The sequence below is a fragment of the Pelodiscus sinensis genome, chromosome 3 (assembly GCF_049634645.1).
Source record: "Pelodiscus sinensis isolate JC-2024 chromosome 3, ASM4963464v1, whole genome shotgun sequence".
NCBI classification, from domain to species: domain Eukaryota; kingdom Metazoa; phylum Chordata; order Testudines; family Trionychidae; genus Pelodiscus; species Pelodiscus sinensis.
The window spans coordinates 132,984,291-133,010,994 of record NC_134713.1 but is presented as its reverse complement, the minus strand read 5'-3'; the positions used below and the strand labels follow the sequence as shown (position 1 = coordinate 133,010,994).

Here is a 26,704-nt window from a genome sequence, read left to right as displayed (position 1 = left end):
GGGAGTCTGGTTAAGACCCTGTACACAGGCTTTCTGTTCTGTGTTGCACTACCAATTAAGGTAAAGCAGAGAAACATGGCTGGAGTGTGGAAGTTTCTGTTCTCATATACTCAGCCTCACTGTTTGTTTAACCTTTCTCCCCAATCGCTAATTTAAAAAGCCTTTTTTGTTATGCCTTCCCACTTTCCATATTCTGTTAAAGGCATTCTGTTCAGCTCCACTGTGGGCAGGCACAGCTACCATTGAAGAAAATAGGAATTACACCGACTTGAGCTAGAGCTGAATTTGGTTCAATATAATTTATTGCAGATGTAATTCTCTAGGCATTTCAGGGAGAGATCACTAGTCAAGTCAACGGGGAAGGGAGGGCATGCAGCAATATGTCCCTCACAGAGCAAGAAAACAAAAAGAGCAAATATAAAACTTGAAGGCTGTGTCTAGACTGGCAAGTTTTTCTGCAAAAGCACCTACACTGGCCGCTTGAATTTCCGCAAGAACACTGACGATCTCATGTAAAAAATCAGTGCTTCTTGCGGAAATACTATGCTGCTCCCGTTCAGGCAAAAGTCCTTTTGCACAAAGCTTTTGCGCAAAAGGGCCAGTGTAGACAGCTCAGATTTGTTTTCCGCAAAAAAGCCCCAATCGCGAAAATGGCGATTGGGGCTTTTTTGTAGAAAAGTGCATCTAGATTGGCACGGACGCTTTTCTGCAAAAAGTGTTTTTGCGGAAAAGTGACCGTGCCAATCTAGACACTCTTTTCCGCAAATGCTTTTAACGGAAAACTTTTCCGTTAAAAGCATTTGTGGAAAATCATGCCAGTCTAGACGTAGCCAAACTGTTTCCCTGATTGCAATTTACTCCGTTTGCTTTCTCTGTAGCATCCTATCTTAAACACACGCCAACATTTGGAACATTTAACTGATCTGCTGGAAATCCAATTAATAAAACACTTTAAATAAAAATAGACTGCCTGATACACTTTTAAAATCTATTTTTTCCTGACAGTACATGTGCTGTGTTGTGTGCAACGAACCCATATCCTGCAAACTCCTGATCACTTCATGCATGGAGCAGAACTGATTGAAAACACCCCAGGACTGATTCTAATTAGGGATGATAGCGAGTAGTCGACTGGAGTATCGACTACTCACTCCTTTCCCCCCTTGCTGCCTCTATCGGGAGGGCAGGGAGGGGACTGGGAAGGCTGCTGTGAAGCAGCCTCTGTGCACAGCAGGCCGAGGTTCACCATGGGCTGAGGCTGCTCAAGCAGGAGATCCTGTGCGTGGGTGTTCCAGTGGGGAGCTGGGCCCCCCCAAAGACAGTGGCTGCTGCTGCCAAGGAGCTGCTCCGGCAGCAGCTCTTGGCCACGTCCAGCCCTGGCCGCCATGTACAGGGGTTGGGGCCAGAGCAGCCCCAGTTCGCGGCAGACAGGGCAGGCCACTGCGAACAGGGACTTCTGGACTCAGTGCAAGCTGGGACTGTGCAGTTCCAGCTCATGCTGGTCTGAGATGCTGCGCCTCTGCATTTTAAATGTAGTAAGAGCCCAGCAGCTCTTACTACATTTAAAATGCAGAGCTGCAGTGCGGGTAGCTCCCAGACCCAGCACGAGCTGGGACTGTTCAGTCCTGGCTCTACCCTGCTCCTGGAGCTACCCCTGCTGTGGCTTTGGAGAGCAATTCTTATCGACTAATTGTGTAGTCAACACAAACTGTATCAACCACACGATTAGCCAGATAACTGCAATTTAACATGCTTAATTCTAATCTGAATTTTACATCAGTGTAACTTCCTTAGCTGCAGCGGAGTTACTGGTTTAAACCTTCTCATTGCTTAATCAACATAATTGACTGTTCTGTTCTCCAATAGATGTATCCACATGTAGGATGGCAGAGGTTTCAGAACCAGGTCTCTCTCATACTGGAGTAGAAAGCCAGCATAGAGGAAATTATAAAATTTACTACCATAAGCCCTCGTCTACACTAGGACTTTATTTTGAAATAACCCCCCTAAGGCTGAATTTATAAGCATAGTGTCCACACTACCAAGCCCATTATTTTGAAATAATGGGTCTCTTAATTCAAAATCTGTACTCCTGCTTTTCATCAGGAGTAATGCTAATTCTGAAATAGTTATTTTGAAATAGTGTGTGTGGACGCTCTGGTGCTGTTATTTCAAAATAACTACTCTCCACAGGAATTCGAACTATTACTCCCCAGTGCTTCCTGGAGCTCTAAGTTTGAGGTAGAGCATCCACATTAATGGAGCTTCCCTCTAGTTCAACACTATTTCGAATGCGCATGGACACTAGTTCAAATTTGTTAATTCGTGCGTTAAATTGAATTTAGTAATTTTGAAATAGTTTACTAGTGTAGACATGGCCTAAGGTGCAAATATGCTGAACAAACTGCTATCACTAGTTCATCAGGGATGTCCCCAGAGAAAAAGTTTCTAACATACATTGTTTGCCTACTAATTCCTGTTTTTTTGGTATATGTGAGCTTTCTCTGTGTATCAGAGAGATGAGATGGCAACACTAGGTTGGAATGTACATTGGTATTTCCAGAGAGTTGGTCTTTCATTTATTTGTTTTGAAGAAGAGATTGAGAATTTCGTATTGGTCAGAATGAAGAATTATGATGTTGGCCAGTGCATTCTGAACTGTAATGTCAGTTAAAAGAGACACTCATGACAGCATAATGACGTTAGGCAAATTACTGGACTTGTCTTATGCCATTGTTAACTTAGTAGATGCCCATTATAAATCAGATGCAATGACTGGCCGATTCTGATCTCACTCAAATAACTAGAAATCAGAAGCAGTTCCACTAATGTCTACTGGAGATACCCTAAGGGTAAAATTGCGGTAAGAGCTAATTAGATCCAAAATGTCTTAGCTAACCTTTCTTGTATGATGAAATTGCAAATGGGAGGTATTAAAAAATTGTCTAAAACTATGAAAAAGTCTTAACGTCAGGTCATTATTTTCCATATGCATTTAAACAGTTTTCTTCCAAATATTACACATAGTATGGATATGTAATATTTATATTGTTTCCAAAATGAAATATCCTTTAATTATTAAACATGGGAGCTGTCCCTTTAATCATTAATCTACAATGTCACTTAGAAAGTGTGGCTTTTAGCAGATATTTTAAGGAGACACCTCAATCTCAGATACCAAGTTGGAATGACTCTTTTGGAGATTGAGGTTTTACTCGTCTATTTTAAAGCACTGTCTTTTCTGAAATAAGACTAATAAAACACAGGCAGGTTTTTACTAAACATGAATGCATTATGGGACAGATCTAAACCAGGAAAATGAGATGCAACTGTCTTTGAAATCTTGGGGACAAAATGAATGTGAACAAAAACAGCGCTGTGAATTACACACTGGGTGTATAACGGAGGTGAAAAGTGAGTGAAGGTAGTAACAAAGTATTACAACTGATTTAGCATTTTGTAGGAGCCTGACTCTCCTCTCAATTACACCAGTTTCATCCCATTGTAACTCCACTGACTTCAACTGAGTTACTCCCACTTTACATCAATTAAATTGGAAAAAGAATCAAGCCCTAGATGTGAAAAATAAGTATAATTTACAGTCTAAGAGAGCTGCCATTTGGGTATAGATGAAAAAGAATAAATAGAAAAAAAGGTGTAAGATACAGTAGAGGTGGTCAACAAAATGGGAATACTAATACTTAGAACCACAAATGTAATCCTGGTACCATTTGCTAAGCACAGTAAACCATTTCATCACATCCAGGTCAGAGGGATAGGCATATTTGGAACAAATGGGCAGTAGTTAAGGCATAAATGAGCGAGATATGGGCTCTATTGCCAGATTTGCCAAAAACATGTAGTGTGACCATACACAAGAAAGAGGCTCTTGATCTTGCCTTCATTTCCCAACTGTAAAATGGGTAAAATTATTACCTCTCACAGGCAAGCTGTATGACTACATTCAATCATATTGGTCAAGTGTTTTAAGGATTCTCAGATGGAAGGTGCTATTGAAATGCAAATTATCATTACATATTCTATTTATTATCTATGTAGCTTAATTGTTACACAAGTAAATTCCCAAACTCTGGTTATGACAATAGTAAATCAAATCGACCTACAGGCAGAACTGATGGAGTCACATAGCCCATTGAACTCCCATTTCACAATTTCACATGCAATTTATGAACAGGTAGGAGTGATGGTTTAAAGCCAGTGAGGGACTATGCAATATACTACACCAGGGAGGTGGTATGAAAGAAGGTAGAACAGTAATTCATTCAGCTATGGGGATAGCTCCAGGAACCGAATGGTCTTAAAAGACTTTCAGTTCAATTTCAGGTTGCGGAACACAGCTGCTGCTCTGGGTAAGAGAGAATATAGTGCAGTTCATTTGAAGCCAGCTGAACAGTGGGGTTTAAGAACTCTAATACTTTTTTCTCTGCCTTGCAATTTAAATAAACCATAAATTGAGATTTTTCTCCTTAAAAGCAGGAAATTGGGTTTTTATGCTTCACTTCATGTGTATCATTATTCCCTTAGTCCACTGCTACACCTCCCTGTTAATCCCCTGTAATTAAAGGGTTTAAGATACACCACTTGTAATTTACAGGATCACTCAGACTGGCTGCTGAAGTTCTTCTTTGAGTCCCAATAATTGTTCAGGTGTTTGGCAGTGTCAACACCTCTGATTGTTTCCATGCAACAGAAAAAAAGGCCAGACACAAGAGCATGCTCTTGGAATACACACTACTGATAAAACAAACTCAAATGTTGGTCTCATACCCATGTCAATCCAGATTAACTCAATATTCTTACTCTGGATTTACATGGGCTTGAATGAATTCAGAATGTGGCCCACTTTTTCTGAATCATGAATTTTCTTTTCCAAAACATAAGTCTTGCCTCCAGGGACAGCCTCAGCAGCGCTTGCAAACTTAAAGACCACACCGATTGATCTCCACTGTGCCATACAGGGCTTGATCCAAGCCCACCAAATTTAGTGGGAGACCTATCACTGATTTCAAGAAGCTTGGGGTCCAGCCTATAGGCCTTTATTTTGCTCTTGTATCAGTTCTGCACTCAGTGTTATTGGCTTCTGTGATGTTACTCTTGATCTACAGCAAGATAAGAGAAAGCAGAATCAAGTCTCTATTGCTTAGGCTTTCATTACAAGGCCTTCTTTTAAACTGTAACAATTTTATAGAGGTATTTATGTACACGGGTCACCAGCATGAGAAAGTCACCATTTATCCATAGTTCCCATTCAATAATTCCAGTCATAGCATGGTTATTTTATGACTAGGGAAATTATTTTGGTATTTCTATACTACTGTACAGTAGCTGTAAGTAAATACAGACTTGTTAACAGTCTCTATTGTAATTAAGGATGACAGAACCATGCTGTCTCACTTCCTAGCTTTCACACTGTGCCCCCAAAAACCTATTGATCTTGAACCAAGAGGAGAGAATTGCTTAACTGCAGGTTTTTTCCTCTGGAAAATCCATTTGGTAAATCCATGTGGTGACCCACAATGGCCCTTTTGTTATGTTCTCAATCTACACGGAAAGACAAAGCTTTTGTGGGTGATGAAAACTACAACAGTCAGGTCCACATGGGAATTTTTTTTAAAAAAGCAAACCTAATCCAGTGATATGTCCCTCTCCCAAATGCCTGCAAGGGGCTAGTAGATTTCTGGCAGTGTAGAATGGAACATGGGGTAGGTAAACTGTATAAAACAGTAATAAGCAGAAATGGAGGCTGGAATAAGGGAACACAAGTCTTCAGAGATCTGCTTCAACACTGGGGATATTATCACTTCCTCCTACCCTTGACTGTAAGATTTAGTTTGAGGCTCATTTATCTAATTATCCAGTGGATAGGGCTAGACAGCTGTTGCTTTGGGCAGTGTGCTTGTCTTTACGAGCTGCTTTACTCATCAATCATTTCAGCACCTTCTGTCGGACGGACACTGTAGAGAGAGGGGAGGCAGGGATTGCGATGCCTTCAGTGGAGAGACAAGGAGAGCAGGGCTATTGAGCAATATTAGCACTCCATCAATGTAATGGCAATCACTGGCTGCAGGAACAGCCTTATTGGAGGTTAATGAAGAGTGGGCTTTGTAATTTCTCACTGTTACTGCTGTAAATAATGGCAGCAGACGTATTTTGCTGTAGCAAGCCACAAAACATTACAGCACAATAAAATCTATCATTTCTCATTGCTTATGCACGTATCTTTTTTCACATGATGGATGTAAAACCAAAAGCTTTCCCACATTGTCCAGATGATCTGGAAGCATTTTTGTAAGTTGCACCATTTAAAAGGCGCCTCACATCCTCTTCTTCCAGCTCAGAAGAAAGACATAACTATTAAAGCTAAAATGAAATCTAGATGGTCAAGATAAAAAGATCGGACCAAATTCAACCAAATGCAGCCTGCAGTAAGTGGAGGCAACTTCAGTGGAAATCTCTAGGCCAACATCAGCAGTGACAAAAGCCTGGGATAAGTTATGACAGGTGTAAATTGGTCAGAAAATTTAATTGGGCCCGATTCTCCTCTCATGCCATTTTCATCAGGAGTTAATCCTGCTGGCTTCAGTGGAGCTGCTGCTGATTTACATTAGTGTGAGTGAGAAGAGAATCAGGCCATTGTGCATAAGAGGCTCAGCAGTGCTCTGCTACTAACATTAATGTGGGATCCAGTGGGTTTGTAACTCATACTCCAAGAGACCGAGAGAGCTGATGGAGCAAGATAAGCAGCTAAGAGGAAGATGCAAGATAAAAAGCACAGAGCTAGTTTAATTCACACCTTCACTAGCCATTACTCTCTAGGGAGCAGTTTGCATTGGACAGGAGTTCAGCTTCTCGTAGTACCTGATGGGAACGGCTTCTTCTCATGAACATGCTGAATTTTGCATACCCTCTAATTGCCAGATCTGTGCAAGTTATACTCTTTTGCCACTTACATCTATTGGGCTAAATCGTGCACTCTATTATAGCCAGCAAAAGGGGGCTATATAGCAGGCTCTAAGGCAGGACTGGGCAATACGCGGCCCAGGGACTGCATCCGTCCCACCTAACACTTTGATCTGGCCTGCAGATTGCATCTGGCCGCTTTCTAATTATATCCTGCTGCCCATTCCACCCAATTTCAACAGTGACTCAAGGCAGCAGGGATCCTATTAATATGGCTCCTGGCTCTTGGTTGTAGTGCTACCCTGGCAGGAGCCGAAGCTATGAGCCCTTTAAAAGCACAGCAACTATGGGTAGCTGCCAGGCAACACAGTAGCGGCAGGGCCTAGAGCCACGAGACCTTTGCTGTGATTTTAATTCAAAGTCTCCAGTCCTAGACAACGCTGGGAGGAGTCTAGTCCCCAACCCCGCCCCAGGCCATACCCCTTCTGGGGGTGGAGCTGACCCATGACCATGTGCCAAAATTCATTAAGTGGCCCCCCTGTGAAAATTATCGTCCACCCCTGCTCTAAGGATATCCCTCAACACAGGGAAAACTGCTCAATGACATAAAGGTGGCTAGGCCAGCCTCCAGCACTAGTCCAGGCCAGAAGCATATGCATGGGGAAGGGCAAGACCAAAGCTCCTGTCACCCTGCAATCCCCAAGTGGCAGATGGTCCCATGGCTTAGGAGCAGTCCTGAAGCTGCTCTCAACTATACAGGGAGACAAACTGGTCCCTGGCTGCACCCAAGATTGTGGACTCACAAATGGTTCCTTTGCAGTTTCCCCATTTCTGCTGAAGACTGATCCAATTTTCTCACCTCTGAACATGGGAGTTGTAAATTAAACCATTGTTTAATCACCTGTCAAAAGGCACAAGAAACTGAAGATGAAAAATGTTATGGCAACTCGGCAGCAAACTAACATATATCGTTCTTATTTGTACAGCACCAATCTGGTGCTACACATGTTACACAAAAGAGGCCCGATTCATCTGGCTTTCTCACCTGCCACCCCACTTGAGTCACACCAGAATAAAATAAAGGGAGAAGTAGGCCTGCTGCCTCTGTTCTGAAAAAAACTCACCAGGACGCTTCCGCTAAATTAGAATAACTCCTGATTTTCACCAGTTATGGGAGAGAAAACTCAATCCCATGGGGTTAATCTCAGCACACACACACAACAGGAAATGAAAAGTTATGAAAATGGGGAAAAGTTATGGTAAAAAAGTTGCATGCTGGAAGATAAAATAAGTGGTGTGCTCCAGAAAACATGGCCCTCAGTCCAGAACCACTTTAAAGCATGGATGTGTGAGCAGAAGTGTCACAAACAACAGAATACATTCCATTATGGTCCTAGGTTTCCTTCTCTTCCAGACACCCCTTCCGTTTCTTCAGAGTTGAACAACTGGCAAACCCAACAAGGAGCAGTAAAGATGATTTGTGCTTTCAGCAATAAATCATACAATTTTACAACTGTAGATCTGGAAAGAACCTTGAGATGCCATCTAGTCCACACCGCGTGCTAAGGCAGAACCACTTTGTGACTTTACCTAGAGTACAATCTGCACTGTTTCACAGATCATTCATCTCAGTTTTCCCAGCATGAGGTAAACTTTCACACTGCTTTGCTGGTGCTGCTCTACAGCAGGGGTGGGGAACCTGTGGCCCCAGGCTTGTCTAGATCCAGGCTCAGGGCATAAAGTCAGAATCGGCTACAAAGAAATACAAGGTAAAACACAACTAACTCCTGACTTGGCAAGCTAAATGAATTCAAAGCAAAACTCTAAATCGCCACACATTCCAGCAGTCTCATTGGCTGAATTCCTCTCTGCCAGGATCCCTCCCCCATCCAATGATGCTTCCTTTGTCCTTCAATCGTGGTCAATGCAGTCAGTGGAAATGAAGGGAAAGATCTTTGGGGGAAGGGAGTCTGTTTCCCTTTCTTGTAGTTCTCTTTTTTTAAAAATCATCCCCAGCTGAGATTCAGGAGACAGCAAGTCTGTGGGTATGGGAACTACCAACTGTTTCTTTACCAAAAATAAACTCTTTTGCTACCAAGGAATGACGGCTTAACCAGGTGACAGTCCATCTGGGTATGTCTACACTACAAAGTTAGTTGGCCTGCCTGCCAGAGGCCGACCCGGAGTCATGCCCCCACTTTCACGCCCTGGACCGCCTCCTGGGGGCTCATGCCGTCCCTGCCCCCCGGGACGTGATAGACCCCAGGGCAGAGGGACAGCTGCAAGAGACTGAGGAGGAGGAGGAGGAGGGCTCCGAGAGCCAGGAGCCTGCCGGCAGCCTGCCCAGGACCCGGGACCCCCGAGGCACCCCACAGAGCCGCTCGCCTGTGTCGTCCGAGGCCGGGGAGGCGTCCACCTGTGAGTACCATCGTGCTCCCCTTATGTGTACGGTGGGCTTGGGCGAGAGGGAGCCCCGGGACCGTGAGCCTGGGCCTTGCCCACCACGGAGCAGCAGCTGGGGATCCTGCAGGGGCCCTGGCCTTGCTGAGGGGATCTGGGTTTCACACACCTGGGCCCCTGAGGTAATTGACCGCTGTTCTTGTTTCACCACAGCCGCAGCACCTGGGACTGCAGGGTGCACCACCCCGCCTGCAGCAGCCGCCCGCGCCCGGGCCAGCAGGAGAGCCAGGAACCAAGAGGAGTACCAGAGGCGGCACCTCCGGTTCCTGGAGCAACAGATCCGTATCCAGGACCACTGGGTCCAGGAGGACCTGAGGCTGCGCCGGAGGAGTTTGGAGGCCCTGGAGGAGCAGGGCCGTGCCCTGCGAGGCCACCTCCAGAGCCTGCTGGACCGCTTCCCAATTCCTCCTGCTCCTGCTCCCCCTGCTCCTCCTCCTGCTCCCACTCCTGCTTCCTCCACACCCCCCGTCCCTCCTGCCCCACCCTCCACAACCATTCCCCACCAACGCCCCCGGACCCGCAGTGTTGCGAGACGGGAGAGGCAGCCGGACCCCCACCCCTGAGCTTTCCTTTCCCTTCCTCCCTTCCCTCCCCGCTCCCTCATCCCAGGTTTCCCCCTCCCCTGTCCCATCCTTCTTCCTCCCTCCCCCCACCCCAGTTATGTAAAATAAAAAGACGTTTTTGTTTGAAAAACAGGTGTCTTTATTTGACAGTAGGTAGGGAGGGGAAAGGGGAAGGAGGGTTGGGTGGAAGAAGGCCCCAGTGGGGCATGCAAGGAAGAGGTCAGTCCTCCTCCTCCACCAGGAAGCTCTCCTGCAGGGCTTCCCGGATCCAGACGGCCCCCCGCTGGGCTTCCCGGACGGCGGCGGTGCGGGGCTGACCGTAGTGGCCAGCTATGCGGTCAGCCTCAGCCATCCAGGCTGGCAGGAAAGCCTCCCCCTTTCTCTCACATAAATTGTGGAGCACACAACATGCTGCCACCACGGGAGGGATGTTGTGCTCGGCCAGGTCCAGACGGGTGAGGAGGCATCGAAAGTGGGCTTTCAGTCGCCCGAAGGCCCCCTCCACCACAATGCGGGCCCTGGTCAGCCTGGCATTGAAGGCCTGGCAGGAGGGATTAAGGTGCCCCGTGTAGGGCTTCATCAGCCACGGCTGCAGTGCGTAGGTGGCATCCCCCACCAGGCAGACGGGCATGTCCACGTCCCCGACCCTGATGTGGAGGTCGGGGAAGAAGGTCCCGTCCTGCAGCCGCTGGCACACGGAGGAGTTGCGGTACACCCGGGCGTTGTGTGCTTTGCCGGACCAGCCCACATTAATGTCCGTGAACTGTCCCCGGTGGTCACACACGGCCTGCAGGATCACGGAGAAGTACCCCTTGCGGTTGACGTACCGGGACGCCTGGTGTTCCGGGGCACGGATGGGGAAGCCGAGGGCGCCGAATCAGACCACCCTGCGGAGCAGCACCCGGTTGATGGCCTTGACCACCTGCGGAGAGAGACACAGCAAAGCGCCAATCAGTGGGGCATCCGGGTGGATGGGAGCGTTCGTGCCCTGGCAGTGCCCCATGCTCCACTCCTGGAAGCAACCCCCCTGGCAGCGTGTAGTACGGCCGGGACAGACCGACCCCTCCGGTGCGGGGCACTTTCGCCTCCTCCCGCCCCCCCCTTTGTCCCTGGGGCGGCCCATCCCCTCCTTGCAGCCCCCCTGTGCCCCCAGCGCAGTGGCCGACGAGTGCCATACCTGCATGAACACCGCTCCGACGGTGGATCTCCCCACGCCGAACTGGTTCCCGATGGATCGGTAGCTGTCCGGCGTGGAGAGCTTCCAGAGGGCGATGGCCACCCGCTTCTGGAGGGGGATGGCGGGCCTCATGCGAGTGTCCCTTCTGCGCAGAGCAGGGGCGAGCCACTCGCAGAGCTCCAGGAAGGTGTCCCTCCTCCTCCTGAAGTTCTGGGTCCACTGTCGGTCTTCCCAGTGCTCCAGGACGATGCGGTCCCACCAGTCGCTGCTGGTGTCCAGACGCCAGATGCGGCGGGGCACGCCGGGTGCCGGGGCACCGCCGCGGCTCCTCCACGGCCCCCAGGGCGGCCAGGCGGAGAGGCAGGGGGCTGACGTGCACCAGGTGGTGCCAGGCAGCCTCGAGCCATTGCTGGCAGGCTTGCAGCAGCAAGTCCAGAAAGTGCACCAGAAGGTGCAGGGCGAGCTCTGGCTCCATGTTGCCACCTGCGGCGGCGGCCCCGAAGGGAAGCACTGACACAGACAGGCATAGAGACCAACGCTTTGCTGTCCCTCGGCGAGGTTGGCAAGCAAGCAGGAAAAGCTGAGAACCGGCTGTCCAGGGGGGGTCCCTTTAAGCACGAGCCTCAGATAGCCTCAGACAGCAGCCCGACAAAGCAACTACTGACCTGATGCCCTGCTAGAACCGGTTTCAGCCGCCCTTAAATGCGCCCCTGCGTCCAATCAGTGTGGACGCGCTAGTTCGAATTAGCAAAACGCTAGTTCGAACTAGTTTTTAGTTCTAGATGCGTTAGTTCGAATTAGCTTAGTTCGAATTAACTAATTCGAACTAAGTTAGTTCGAATTAGTGCTGTAGTGTAGACGTACCCTCTGACTTTGTTATCACCTGACTGAGGCATCAGTTTGCCTTTTGTCTCCGAGGAATTAGTTTGTGTCTGCTTTTCTATACTTGGAACATGTCTTAGCAATGACAGAGTAGAATTTCATAACTTTACAGAGAACATTGCCACACATATTTCACCAGGACAATAATAATCAAATTATGAGTTTTCAAATGCCACCTTATAAGGCATATTTTGTACAAAATTTATCATAGTCTTTTAAACAGGATGAACATAGGGATATAGACAGCCACACATGCACGTACATATCTAGTCCCTCCCTGACAGGTTTTGTCTAACTTCTTGTTAAAAATCTCCTATGACAGCGATTTCACAACCTCCCTTGGAAGCCTATTCCAAAGCTTATTATACTTATAGTTAAAAAGTTCTAACTTAAATCTCCCCGCTGCAGAATAAGTTGATTACTTCTTGTCCTACCTCCAGCAGAAATGGAAAACAATTGATTCTTGTCCTCCTTATAACAAGCCTTAACATATTTGAAGGCACATCAGGTTCCCTCTCAGTCTTTTGTTTTTCAAGATTAAGTATTGCCAGTTTCTAACCATTTCTCATTCCTTTCTAAACTTTCTATCATTTTTGTTGCTCTTCTCTGGACTTTTTCCCATTTGTCTCCATCTACCTCAGAAAGTGGAACCCAGATCTGTACATAATATTCCAGCTGAGCCCTCACTAGTGCTGAGTAGAGTGGAAAACTACCACCCATGTCCTGTATATGACATGCCTGGAATGATAATAGCTTTTTTCTTTCTGCAACTGCATCACATTGTTGATTCATAGTCAATGTGTTATTCACTGTAACCCCCCGACCTTTTTTACTAATACCACCACCTCCCCAGTTATTCACCATTCTATAGTTGTGCATCTGCTTTTCCCTTCCTAACTTCTACAATTTGCACCTTACTGAACTGCATCTTCTTGACCAGTTCTCCACTTTATTAAGGCCCTTATGAATTCTAACCCTGTCCTCCCAAATGCTAACAATCCCTCTCAGTTTTGTATTCTCTTCAGATTTTATAAGCATACTCTCCACTCCATCATCTAAGACATTAATACAAATATTGACTAATATTAGAATCAGGATAGATCCCTGCAAGACTCCATTAGATTTGTCCTCCAAGTCTGGAAGTGAACCATTGATAACTACTCTTTCAATCAGTTTTGCACACAATTTACAGTAATTTTATCTACCACATTTTCCTAGTTTGCTTATCAGAATATCATGTGGGAGTGTGTCAAAAATATATTAGCCACTAGGTCAATAACCCTGACAAGAATGAAATTAGTAGTTCTGGCATGATTTGTTCTTGACAAATCATGTTGACTATTACTTATTACCCTATTATCCTCGAGGTCCTTACAAATGGGTTGCTTAATAATTTGTTTCTGAGTAGTATAGTTAGGCTGACTGATCAACCCTCTCCAGATTCTCTGTTTCCCCTTTTTAAAGAAAGGTTCTAGGTTTACCCTTCTGCAGTCCCCTGCAACCTACCCTCCATGAGTTCCTAAATATCATTAACAATTCCAAGTTTTTTTCAGCTTGTTTCTTAAGCACCATAGAATGTCATCTAGTGCTGCTGACTTGACTACGCCTAACTTATCTAAATAGGCTTTAACTTGTTCTTTCCCCTTTGTTGATAACATCAATTATGTTCAGGATCTAGTCACAATTTACATTTTTAGTGAAGACTGAAGCAAAATTAGCATTAAACACCACATGTATTATTAGCTCTATTTCCCCACTCAGTAGAAGAGCTTGTCTTTCTCTTGCTTCCAATATATTTATAGAGCCTCCTGTTATCCCTTGCTAGATATAACTAATTTTGTGGGTTATTTTTTCTGGTTTTGTCCCTACACGCTTGTGGTATTCTTTTGTACTCATCCTTAGCAATGCGTCCATTTTTCTACTCTTCCCTCATTTTTTTCAGATTACTAGAGAGTTCCTGATGGCGCCATATTGACCTGTTTTCACACTTGAACCTCTTTAATCAGGCAACCCTGGGAAATAGGGTATGCCGGATTAAAGAATTTGCCAGGCCAGGGAAGGTACTGCAGGGTCTGAGCATGAGGGAGTCTGGCCCTTACCTAGTGCCCCATTCCGAGGGACATACGTAGCTCCACACCGCATGCTACTCCCAGGCACTATGGAAGCAGTGGGGAAAAGCCACAGGGAAAGTGTTGCTGAATTGCTGTTCCCCCTGCTGGGGGAGAGGGGAGGGAGCAGCAGCGTGCAGAGAGACTTCCTCCTCTATACCACAGGTGTTTCCAGATTAGGGTCACCCAGAGTATGGAGGTTCAAGTGTATTTTTCTGTCTTTTCTTCCTTTGGGATAGTTTGCTCTTGTGCCTTTAAAACTGTCTCTGAGAAAATGCCAGGTCTCCTGACTTCCTTTTCTTTCCTAAGAACTTCTTCCCATGGGGCCTTACCTACCAGTTTTCTTAGTTTACTGAAATCTGTTTACCAGGCCTATTGTCCTTATTCTGCTGCTCTCACTCCTTCCTTTCCTTAGAGCAATGCAATCTATCATTTCATAATAACTGGTATCAAAATTGCCTTCCCCCTTCAAAATAGTAACTAGTTCCTCCCAGCTACTCGTGTGCAATCTGCATAGAAGACCTTCATTCATTATAACCTAATGTGGCTTGCACAGCAACAATTTTACTCCCTGTAGATACCTAGCCATCAACACATTATTGTCTCTGTAAGTAATATAACTGAAAGAACAAGAAAACAAAAACAAAACCATGAGAGGGAATATAAGTAGTCAAGGGTGCAATCTCTTTCAGCTCACAAGACCAAGCCTATGCCAGTTGGATCTTGCTCATAGAAGGAGCAGCCTTCTGTTATCATTTGGTATGGTACAGAGACAATGCTGAGTACCACAAACTGCCTGAAAGCAGCTTGTGTATCTGTGACGTAGTGGGGGTGCTGTCTGCTCTGTAACCCGGGGTTCCCCTATGCTATGATGTGTGATTCCCACTGACTCACCCACATGTGTATTAGCCCAGACACCTAGTCCCAGCCTGAGCAGATAAAAAGGCTCTTCCAAGGGGGAGAGACAAAGGAAGGGAGGCGGAGGCGGACACCTGGCTGGGGGGCAGGGCCTGGGAGCTGGGCAGTTTTTGGCTGGGATGACATGAAGAGAGGAGACTAAGCCGAGTACTGAGGGGTCAGGGGCCTGTGGACCTCTACCCCAAGGGGTCTGAGGCTGCCTGGCCCTGACTCCTGTAACCACATCACATCTATGCTGTGCTGTATCCTGGAGAGGCAATAAACCCAATCTATTGGCTGGCGGAGTCTCATCTTGCTGAGGACAGGAGTGCAGGATTGGGGGGGGTAGCCAACACGCCGCCACAGTGTCCCTTCAGCCAAGTCACATGAGATGTTGCATTGCCATCTGATGGTTCATTAACCTTATGATGAATAGGGCAACCTTATGGGTCTTTTCTTAGGGACAGCGGAGTTTGGATCATATCATCAGGAGGCATAATTCCTCCTTGAGTTCCCCCACACATAGGGGACCATCTACTCTGTCTGCACTATCCTTTTGGTTCTTCCCTGCTCCAAAGAAATATGGAGGGAACAGCCCTGTTGCCCAGGGCTTCCCCAAGCACAGGGATGGAGATCTGTCTTGGCGTCCTTGTGCCTCCTTCCCTCGAACCCCCCCAACACACACGTCCACTTGCAAAAGGCCCCACAACATTTTAGTCCAGATTATATGTGGCAGATGGAATTCTGCCGTCTCCTGACCATTTCTTTAAATCAGACCTCTTACAGAATATCCATAAGAAACCAGAACAGCCCAGTTCAAACATTCCTGAACAAGCTTTCAAACTTGCCTCCTGTAGAACTACTTTGTAGATTTTTTTAGAAGACCCCTACCAGTGAAGCCAATGGAAGCTTTGCATACCAAATACTCTAGGGTTACCAATCACAAGAACAAGGGAGAATTCTCCTCCACTTCTCCCCTTCAGTACAGAACATATTCTCCAGCTCTGATTAAAAATGTAACAAAACATATGTCTGACTACATACTATGAATTTTGAAAATGTTTATGAGGGCTCCACTTTCCCTGTGGTTTCTAAACTGACTGGCTTTCCTGCATAATTTCACTTTCAATGGTCTTTTAGGCTGGAGTTTTCCCCAAACCTCCACACGGTCATAGCTCTAACATGGTTCCCCTGAAGCCTCTCTCCAATACCACACAGGGGATACTCCCATTCTGATCATAGTTCTGACCTTTAGGACAAATTGTTTAAAGGTCGTTAGACAAAGAGTGGAACAGGATGACTGGCAGCATTCATATTTTATGCTAAACACACAAAGCTCAGAAGGAACAACAACTCCACATGTATGTACTAGGTCACACGCTGCCTATAAGGACCCCCTAGGAAGGGCATTCTGTGCCCCAAAGAAATCTGCAGAGACCAAGGAGGTATATGTCCCCAAAGACAGCTTATCTGCCTGTGCCACATAACTTCAAGGCAGCAGAAGCCTTGTGTGTTCCCATCACGAGAAGGGTAATGACTGGGGTATCCGGGCAGTGAGGACTCCACTGGTCCTTTTGTCTAGTCAATGCGTAACCAACCACAGAAATACTGAATCTGCTGCAAGGTACAGAGCCTTCAGCAAGCTCTGCTCCACTACATTCAGGGTTCCCACCTGGAAACCTACTGATTTCACATGCATCAGGGCTCTCCATCCCTGGTGTGACGGTGTCTATCTGGGAAGGTCAGCAGGAAGCAAGTGGATTTCTCACAGCATCAACATCTCAAACTTCCCTTGCGGAGTACTTAAGATGATACATTGCTCTGCACTCAATAATACTGCTAAAAACTCCAGAGTCCCCTTTGTGAAGCAAACAAGCATTATAACTGGCCTGGTACATTCGGGAGCTAGTTTACCTTAATTTTCTAACTAGACAGAGGGGCATTCAGGGTTTCTCATTACTGGTGTTCAAATACAAGGGCAGAGACCAGGCGCTCCTATTTAACAACATGCTCTGTTTCTTGTTTAATCAAATGAGAATTTTAATGGAAAGAGTGAGAAAAAAGAAAAAACAATTTCCAAGTCACTGTTAATCATGCCTTTGAGATAACTTCTATTGTAAGTGTTAGCCAGACAAAAGAATGCTTAGGTATTACAGAAAAGACAAAGAAGCATAGGCTTTTTTATTATTTATACAAATGATCTCCATGATTACGTGTGAAGGAAGATTTCCAAGTCTGCACACAACATTGTACTGTGTGGCACCATAAATAATGAGCAGTAGCGCAATCGGATAAGAAGGATTTACATTATTTAAAGCTGAGCGGCAAAAGGTGACAAATTACCGTTTAATGTAGATAAGTGTGAAAAAGTAAGCGCAGAGCAAGGGAGTGAAAACTGATAATAATATTCACTAGAAGAGGGGTGTGATTGAAGGTACTGAGTGGGGAAAAGATTAGGGAGTTCAATGGGAGGAAAAAAAACCTTCCAAAGTGCTAGACCAATATGCATTTGTCCAGAAGAAAACAAGCACGAAAAATAGCATTGTTGGATGAAGTGAACATAAATCCAAGGAGGTGACATTTCCATATAAGGTGACATGGTTTGTGTATTATTGTGTACACAACACAGGAACCCTACCTCTGAAAGTGGCATAACAACCTTAAAAAGGTATGTACTGTGCAGCCAGGATTTTGGGAAGAAGCTTTGGGGATTAAGGCTATGGGAAAATAACAGGAAATTTAACAACAGTAAAACTCCAATAGACTGGCATCCAATTGTACGGCACTCCTGAGAGTCCAGCATCAAAATGGCAAGAGCCTAGTGAGTGAGCTTCGGCAGAAAAGGAGTCACAAGGCAGAAGCTGAACTGAGCGAAACCGGACGGGACCAAGTCAGTCTGCCACTGGCATTGTGTGACACTGGACAGTGCTTGTGCTACAATAAAAAGGGTTAAAAACACTTTATATACAGTATATACTATGTGTATATATATATATATATATCAGTTTATAGTACCTCCTGATAATCCGGCATATATGATAATCTGGTACCACCTAGGTCCCAAAGGTTCCAGATTATCATATGTCTACTGTATTTGCTTTCACAGCATGAGAAGTGCTTTGCAAACTGAAGTATTAACATGGTAGCTTTTTTTAGGTGGGGGTGTCAGTGAGTCTCCATGCACCACTGCCTGCAGGCACCACCAGGCACCACCCCCTTAGCTCCCATTGGCCACAGCTCCCAACCAATGGTAAAGGCATTGCAACCAGGTAAAGGCAAAGCACAAAGACTCCCTGCACCACCCCTGGGTCCATAGGGATGATGCTAGCTGCTTACAGGAGTGGCACAGAGTAAAAGGAGCCTGCTTTCACTCCACTGCCTCACCCGGCTCGCCTGACTGGTTTGGCTGAGGTTGCTCCTGGGAGATAGGGCATGAGCGGGAGAGTTAGCAACCCTAATTGAGCCTCATAACATGCACATGAGGGAAGTCTCCTTATCATAATTTTACAAACAGGAAAACTGAATATTAAGGGGATTAAGTGAGTTATCCAAAGCAACATAAGATGCCTGTGGATGCTCTGGAAACAGAACCTGGATCTTTTCTCCCCTACACATGCCGTAGCCTTCTTCTCAGGTGTGGAATCCTTTTAACTGACATTTTTCTTCACTATCTTTTATTGAGCTCAGGTTTACATGTTTGCTGTGACCTTCAGACTCTAATCCAAATAATCAATTATTAAAATCTTATTTATGGAGCACTAACACAAGGTATGCAATAGATGAATAATACGCCAACATTCTGCTGCCTTTCTGAAGTCAAAGGGACCACTCACTGCATAAGGCGTTGCAGACTCCTAAAGAGAGAAGCCAGAATTTGGCCCTTATTAGTGTTTGAATTCTGCCCTCACTTACAACCCTGCCATCCCACTGAAGTCAATGGAATTCTAGGGGACACAAATCTGAAACTAATGTGGCCCTAACTCACTGGAAGCCAGCAAGCATTGCTTCTAGTGGTACAGATTTTGGACTGAACTGTGTTATCAGTTACACTGATGTAAATCCAGAGTAGTTGCATGTTGTCACTCTGGATATACACTAGTGAATCTGAAGGTACAATTTAGCCCTGTTACTAACAGACGCAAGAGGATATGGGGCTAGAAAGGCACATAAAAGGATAACACAGAAGATGAAACATGACCGCCCAGAGGAGAACTAAACAGAGCTGCTAACTTGAAAAACTGAACTTGTCTACCATTGCATTGAGTGGTAAACCTCTTCTGTATTCTCAGCTGTGGTTTACAGCATAACACCACTATTGACCCTTTAGCCTGCTAAATGCAACAGTGTAGCAATTTGAAACGGCCAAACAATCGGCCTAGTCAGCTTTAACACTAATTATCTCAGCCACTTGCTTGTTGCCTTGTAAAATGCTCTAATAAATAATGCTGGTGTCTGTGAATAAAAGCAGACTAAACAACTAACTAAATGCCATAGAAGAACATTCACTGCTTGTTAGCATTCGTGGTATATATGCTTGGCAGTATTCTGCAATCCTCATTCAGGTAAAATTCCCATTGACTTCAACTTTGGCTATCATTTTCTGAGTTGAGTGCTCCACCATATAACCTTAATGTTCTCTTAATGTAGCTATTCTTTAATGGAATAATTCATTATGTTATGTGTAGCTCAGGGGCTGTGTAATTCTTTCTAGCAAGTAGCAACCTTTAACAAATGGCACCTGATCAATAATGCAGAATTCAACATTTGAGAATAAATAAAAGACCTTCTTTGCAAGTTGTGTCTGTGGAAAATGTCATAACCATTTATCATGAGGCCAGATTGATAGCCTGCAGCTGCTGTCCACAAGGTCTATAAAACCTAACTTTGCTGAGTTCTGCAAATCGGTTTTGTATCAGACATAATTAGCTTTCTTCTGCGACCAAAACACAAAATAAGATCTTATTGAGTATGCAGGTAATGGCCATTACCAGAGTTTTATTAGAACAAAGCTTTGTCATAATGGTACTTTGTTTTCAAGCTGGATCTTACATCAAGTTATTTTATCTTGGTTTCCAGGTGCACTCTAAAACAACGCTCTGTGTAACTCTATACAGTCTGAGCTGCTTAATCTAAAGTGGTTTGTAATGCATTTATATTTGGTTTTTAAAACCTGAGATTAACAAGTCAATTGGGCAAACAGTACAAGCCAAGTGACCGGTAACCACTTTATCTCTGCCTTGTCAGCATATGAACCAAGTTTAGGAGGATTAAGTAGTTTTGATTGTCTTATGCAAAACTCTTTTCAAGCACCCATCCTATGGAAAAAACTCAGAGTACGTCTACACTGCAACACTATTTTGAAATAACTAGCGCTATTCCAAAATAACTTAGTTCACATCTACACAGCAGGCAGTTATTTCCAAATAGTGTCAAAATACTGTCAAACTGGATAACTTCTTACTCCATCTCTTGTAACCCTAATTGTACGAGGAGTAAGGGAAGTTGGAGGAAGAGTGCTCTATTTCGAGAAAAGTGCTGTGTAGACACTCCCAATTTCAGAATAAGTTATTTCAAAATAAGATACGCAATTGACATTGCTCAATTTTCATAGCTAATTTTTGTTAAGCCCTGCAGTGTAGATGTAACCATAGTGACTACATTCTCTTCTTCCAAAATCCCCTTCCAATGGAAAGTAGAGAGTTTATTTGCAAAGGCCATTTTCACTACTGATATAAATGAATAAGATGGTGCAAACAGTGTGATCCTATACTGAAAAGTGACTTTTCAAAAACAGCATTGTAGGTTCCAGAAAGATTTTGTATCACTGATTTCCAAAATCACTGTACTCTGTTTCCAAGGTGAGATATTTCTTTAAATTTCCAACCGTTTGAGCCTGGGCTCTGACTCCCAAGATGTGTTCTTTCTATCACAGCAGGAATAGAGAATCGGCAAATTATATCCTCCGCTATCTCCACTGTCTGCAGATCATGCAACCTACTGTTCCTTTCCTTCTTGGGGAAGCCTCAATAATAGTCACTCCTTGGCTTACCTGAAGGCAGGGCTCTGAGATGCTGGTAAACAGCTGAAGGACACCTCTTCAGAGGGGTACGCGCTGAAGTTCTGTAACATTCTCGGGTTAGGTCACAAGGCATGGCTGCTTCATCCCTTCTCGAGTACAGGCCTCCTCTTCCTCATGCTGCAAATTGCCCCTTGATACCAATTTGAGTATGTTGATGTCACAGGGATGTCAGCATGAGCATCAACTAAGCAAGTATCAGAGGGGTAGCCGTGTTAGTCTGAATCTGCAAAAGCGGTGAGGAGTCCTGTGGCACCTTATAGACTGCATCTGATGAAGTGGGTCTTTGCCCACAAAAGCTTAGGCTCCATCACTTCAGTTAGTTTATAAGGTGCCACAGGACTCCTCGCCGCATCAACTAAGCAAGTGTTTCTAGAGCTGATGGTGCTAGGCAAAGGCCCACAGAACATTTTACTTATTCCGGCCCTGGGTGCAGCTGCAGTGACATAACTGGAGTTATGCTAGTTTAGCCTTTGGGAAATCCATCCCTTAAGTCCTTTGCAAAGGATCTTTTAATCTGCCATGATAACTCCCATGGTACTGTTAGTCAAGGGTGGCCAAGCATTTCAGACTGTGCACATGAATGTAGAAGTCAATGAACAGGTCGAACACATGGCAGAAGCAAATGGCTCTCGGAAGCAGTAAAGGTATCTTCCATTTTAGGAACATTCCTTCTCCATGCCTGCCACCACCATAGATTAGCCTTGCGGTCGGGGATTTCTGATGTGTGGTAGCATTCTGTCACTCACCACAAAAAGTGAAAGAACTTAAAGGAAGAAAGCTATTTTTCAGAAGTGGAACAGTGATTCTTCCCACAGCAAAAGACAGGGTAGGACAAGTAATCAAGGGGAGGCACAACTAATCAAGATAAAATACATGGGAGGGGAAAGAATGCTCAACAATATTTAGCACTGATGTAGTGCCTTTTATGTGTAGTATAGAATGAAGTTTAATTAGAACTTCAAACTATCTGTATTCCTAAATCCATAGAAATGCAGTGTTGTAAAAAAGAAATGGCTTAACCTTTCAGTCTTCCTGGCTATTGAATGGTGGTATCTTGAAGCAAATGAAATATTCTCTTGAATAAGGAAGATTCATGTGTGTAAGAAATAAAACATAAGTGTAAATTGTGTGCATAAGAGAAGAGAATCGGGCCACTGGATCAGAGTGGGAGTAACTCCATGTGTTCACTGATGTAACTGACACCAAAATTTGGATCACTTTGTTTTTTCTCACCTTAGTTCATGGGTCAAATCTTTTAAAGCAGATCTTGGAATCTATGGCACTGAATCTGTTTAATACAAATAATGGATTTATCCAGATTGAAGAATCCACAAATATAGCTCACTAAGACACAAGACCAATGTTAAGGGGCAAAAATCAATAGTAGTAGGTGCCATCATTATTTTTCTTGCAATTCAATAATAGGAATTTAACCCTGAAATTACCTCTGGCATTTTATTCCCCTACTTCATTTAAGAAAGTCATCATGACTGTACTTAGGGAATCTGGGCAACTGTTTTTTATGAGCCAACAAAGATGCATGAAGTTGACATAATTAATTCTCACCAAGAATCTTAATTACAATGGGCAAAATTAAGATCCAGATCTAGGTTTAGACTGTAAGTATCTCCAAATTTTGGCATAGTTGGATGTGGGGGTTTGATTCATTCCATTAATAAAATGGAGGCAAAGGACAGTTCACAGAGATCACGATGTCATGTATTACTCATGTATTACTGTTCAAAAAAAGCTGAAATACAACTGAAGGTGTAGTTCAGACCCCCAAAGTAAAATGAATGCTCTCCATCATTCATGTTCTCCAATGTGCCCGGAGAGTGTAAGGAGTATGGTCTCCATCCAGTACTTCAGAACACAAAATAATCACCAGCATACCTTACACAGTGCAATAGCAAGATACAACAGAACAGAATACCTGTTGAATGGAATGGCAGTCCTAACTCTGAATGTCCTCACCATTTGGGACTTCGCCCATGTGACTACTGCATTGTAGGTTGGAGTTCAGGGCTGCAAATAGCAGTGTGCACTAATGTGCTGCTCTGGAACTCCTCCATGGCATCTTCAAACTAGGAATCTTTTAGTTGGTGCCTGCAGCATCCACCTAAGGGAATCAAAATGCAGCACTTCGGTGCTTGCTGCTATTCAAGCCACCTAGTCTGACCTGAGAGGCACTGTAGACAGAGCCTCAGTAGGCCTCCTGATACCTTAATTGAGCTGCTACAGCCTCCCATGTCAAAACATAGGAACACAGATTATGTAAAATTGCATTAGGGATTTTTTTAAAGTTCTGATTAATGGCCTGATAGATTGTAAAATGAATCGAAGTTGTAAATGCGTACTTACAGTTTTTCTAAAATGTGAATTATTGACTTGACAGATTGTAATAACTTCTTCAGAATTGTTCTGGTCTATGGTTCAAACCCTTTCGGTATAGCTCACTGACATGCACATTAAGGCTAATTTACAGTCCTCTAAGATCATGAACATCCACAGGCTACAATTTCTTCTGAAATGTGTGTGAAAATATTGCAAGTGACCAGATGGACTTAGCCAAAGGGAGGAAAGTGAGATTTATGTAATAATGATGTCCAGCTGCGATTAACTCAACCACTCTCTGTTAGCCCATCTGGGAGTTAGGTTTCTTTTTAATTCACTCAATAGATATGATGCCTGCAGACCATAGCTGTTCTGACTCTAAGATTCATCTACATCAGATGAACTTTGGTTGCTGTTGAAATGGCAGCATTTACCCACAGTTACAAATCCGAAATGTTTCAAAGTGATAAGTATCTTCCTGTCCTCAGGGTCAGAAATATTTTGATATCAGAGTCTAGGAGCCACAATTCCAAGCCTCCTTCAAGTATTTTGCAGAGCAGAATCTATATTATCGTTCTATTTCATTATGAGTTTCCCTACTGAACTTAAACTTTTGTTTTGTACAGCCTCTTACAACTATCTTTTGTATAGTATCATGAACTTCTGTGGGCAAACCTCACTTTTTACATATTAACACAGCTACCCCTTTGAGACTTTTAAACTATCTTTTGAGCATCCTTATACCCTGAATCTACAAGCAGTTCTGCATAGGTGGATACTTATTCCCATAAAGAGCCCTATAGACATCAATGGAACTCTCTGCAGCACAAGGATCTGCCTGAGGAGTTTTTCTTTCAGGACTGTGGCCTTATTATTAATCAGGTTAATTCATAAGAACGATCTGTCTCTCAAGTTTTCTACTTCATGTTTTACACTGTAGATACTACAGCCCACAGATACTACAAAGTGCTGAGCAACTCTTGGAGAAGCTCAATGCCTTAAAACCATGAGCACTTCCGAAGCAAATAGGAAGTAGGTCTGGCAATTAGGAGATGTGCCTAGACAAAAACAAAACAAAACAAAATTTGAACATCCCTGAATTCTGTGTGTGAATGTTCAAATTCGAATCTCAGATCTGGAATCGAATTTTGCAAATAGCCTCTCACTTTATATAATGCACTGAACTAAACCCATGTTCCCCTAAATTTCAGGATATTTGCAATCTGGGTTCTGCTTCAAAATGTGCAGTTGATGGTCCTTCCCAAATATGAAAGATGACAAATACATTGTTTAACAATAGCTGCTACATTTTTGAAAGGGTCATTCTTTTTCTTTTCTTTTTTTTTTAATGTTAACCATTGCAAAATGTATTTAATCAAAATAAGTTTACACAAGGAAGGTACATTCCTGAAAAAGATATTCAGTAGTTAACAGGATAGCTGGAGTTTAAAAAAAGAAAAGAAAAAAAAAAAGGTTTATCACAGCATTCGGCAGGAGTTCACTGATTAAACTGTACTCATTCCAAAGCTTCTAATATATTGATGCTGTTTCCTCATATTATCACCATCCCTATATTGTTCTGTTGTCCACCTTGTGCCATCTCCACACACTCATCAACCACTAGATTCATGAAGGGTTCAAACCCTTGCAATATCTCTTGGACATGTCAGCTACCATTCAGTGACACCTTCTTGTCCATGAACTTCTTCAGCTCAGGTTGGTGCGTTTTACTCACGGTACCCTCTCAGTCATCCCCACACAACCGCCTCCCGTTCCTTCTCGCGGACTGAACCTGTGGCATCAACATATCCTTCACTCTTAGACTAAACATAACTCAATGTCAGTTCCATGGGAAATTCTGATATTTCAAAATTTGTTTTAGTTCCAAATTGGAATGAAACAAAACAAAAATTCAATATTTTCAAAAATGTCATATGAGGTCCACTAAAACATTTTGTTTTCATAAAACCAAAATGTTTGCTTCTGCTTCAGACTTTTAAAATTATAATACAATTTACAACAATATATTAAAAAGTAAATTAGTAAACTTTTTAAAAAAAATCAAAATACTACATTATGATAAGGCCGAAAAGAATCTTCCAGAATTATTTTTCTAAAATTAAAGACATATCAAAGTTGACACATTTCCAAGGAAACATTAAGTTTTGACTGAACATTTTTATCAGAAAATGCTGTATAGTTGGAAAGTTTTCAATCTGCTCTAATAGTTTCTAATTGAACTGTCAATGAAGTTTTTCACATTTTTAAATAATGAGGTGTGCCAAATTGTAGAGACTTAGCATTTAAGCATATCCTGGGATATGTGTTTTGAAGAAAGGCAACTCATTTGAACAGAGAGCCAAGACATGCCATGACTTGGTACATGTTGCTTCACCAGGAAGTACAGTACTAGGATAGTGTATGCTGTGTTCACAGATACTGAAGGGGTTCACAAAATCGCAGTGAGGGATATTATTATTTTAAAATCCTTTTTATTGGACACTATAAAATTGAAGAAAATAACATTTAGCAAATTATTATCCATACAAGTCAGTTCAAACCCTATAATTGTATTTTTGAAGTTTTCTAACCTATACTTTGGAAAGCTAATCTGTGCTCCTATTTTATTGCTCTCTTTAGTGATGCGCACTCAGAGCCAACATATTTCCCCATCAAAAAAATCTTTATGACCCAAGACAAAACAATCTGAATAAAAAACACGCTTCACATGAATACAAGCCTGGAAAGTTGGAGCAGCAGATAAACGGATGGCAGCAGTTCACCATCCTGACACTTCGTCTTCCAGAAAGTCACCAAAGTGCATGGGTGGCTGGTAATGCAGGCAAGGGAAGGCATAGTCTTCCCAAAACTGCCTATATGCCCGACTGTTGAAGGCTGGGGCCGCTGCCTGGGAAGGCTTCGGCTGTGGCATGGCAGCCTGGCTTCCCTAGTCACAGGAGAAGGCTGATGGGGCTGCTACCAGGGAAGGATGGGGCTGCTACCAGGGAGGGCCAGTCTGGGGCCACAGCACATCAGCTGTGGCCTGCCATGAGGCCAGGAAGGTCTGGGTCTTGGCTTCAGGGGCGGGGTAGGGGTGGGACAGGGCTGAGGCTTGCTTTCCCCAGATCCGCTTTCACCCACCACCCTGAAAGTGCCATAAGAAAGGAGGTGGAGGTTACAAATACATGTCCATATGTACAGGTAGAAGCCTGGACCTTAATTGCTGTTCAGATAATTCCTAGCCATTAACACTAAATGAGGGGAGGGTTGTATGTAAAGGCTG

General features: G+C 44.0%; 1 protein-coding gene and 1 pseudogene across 4 annotated transcripts in view; both read right to left on the bottom strand.

Moving 5' to 3' along the window:
* KIF26B (kinesin family member 26B) overlaps nt 1-26,704 on the bottom strand; it is a 433,122-nt gene that overhangs the window by 98,618 nt on the left and 307,800 nt on the right. The gene's annotated exons all lie outside the window — the stretch shown is intronic.
* On the bottom strand, nt 10,103-25,521 carry LOC142827986 (small nuclear ribonucleoprotein G pseudogene; annotated as a pseudogene).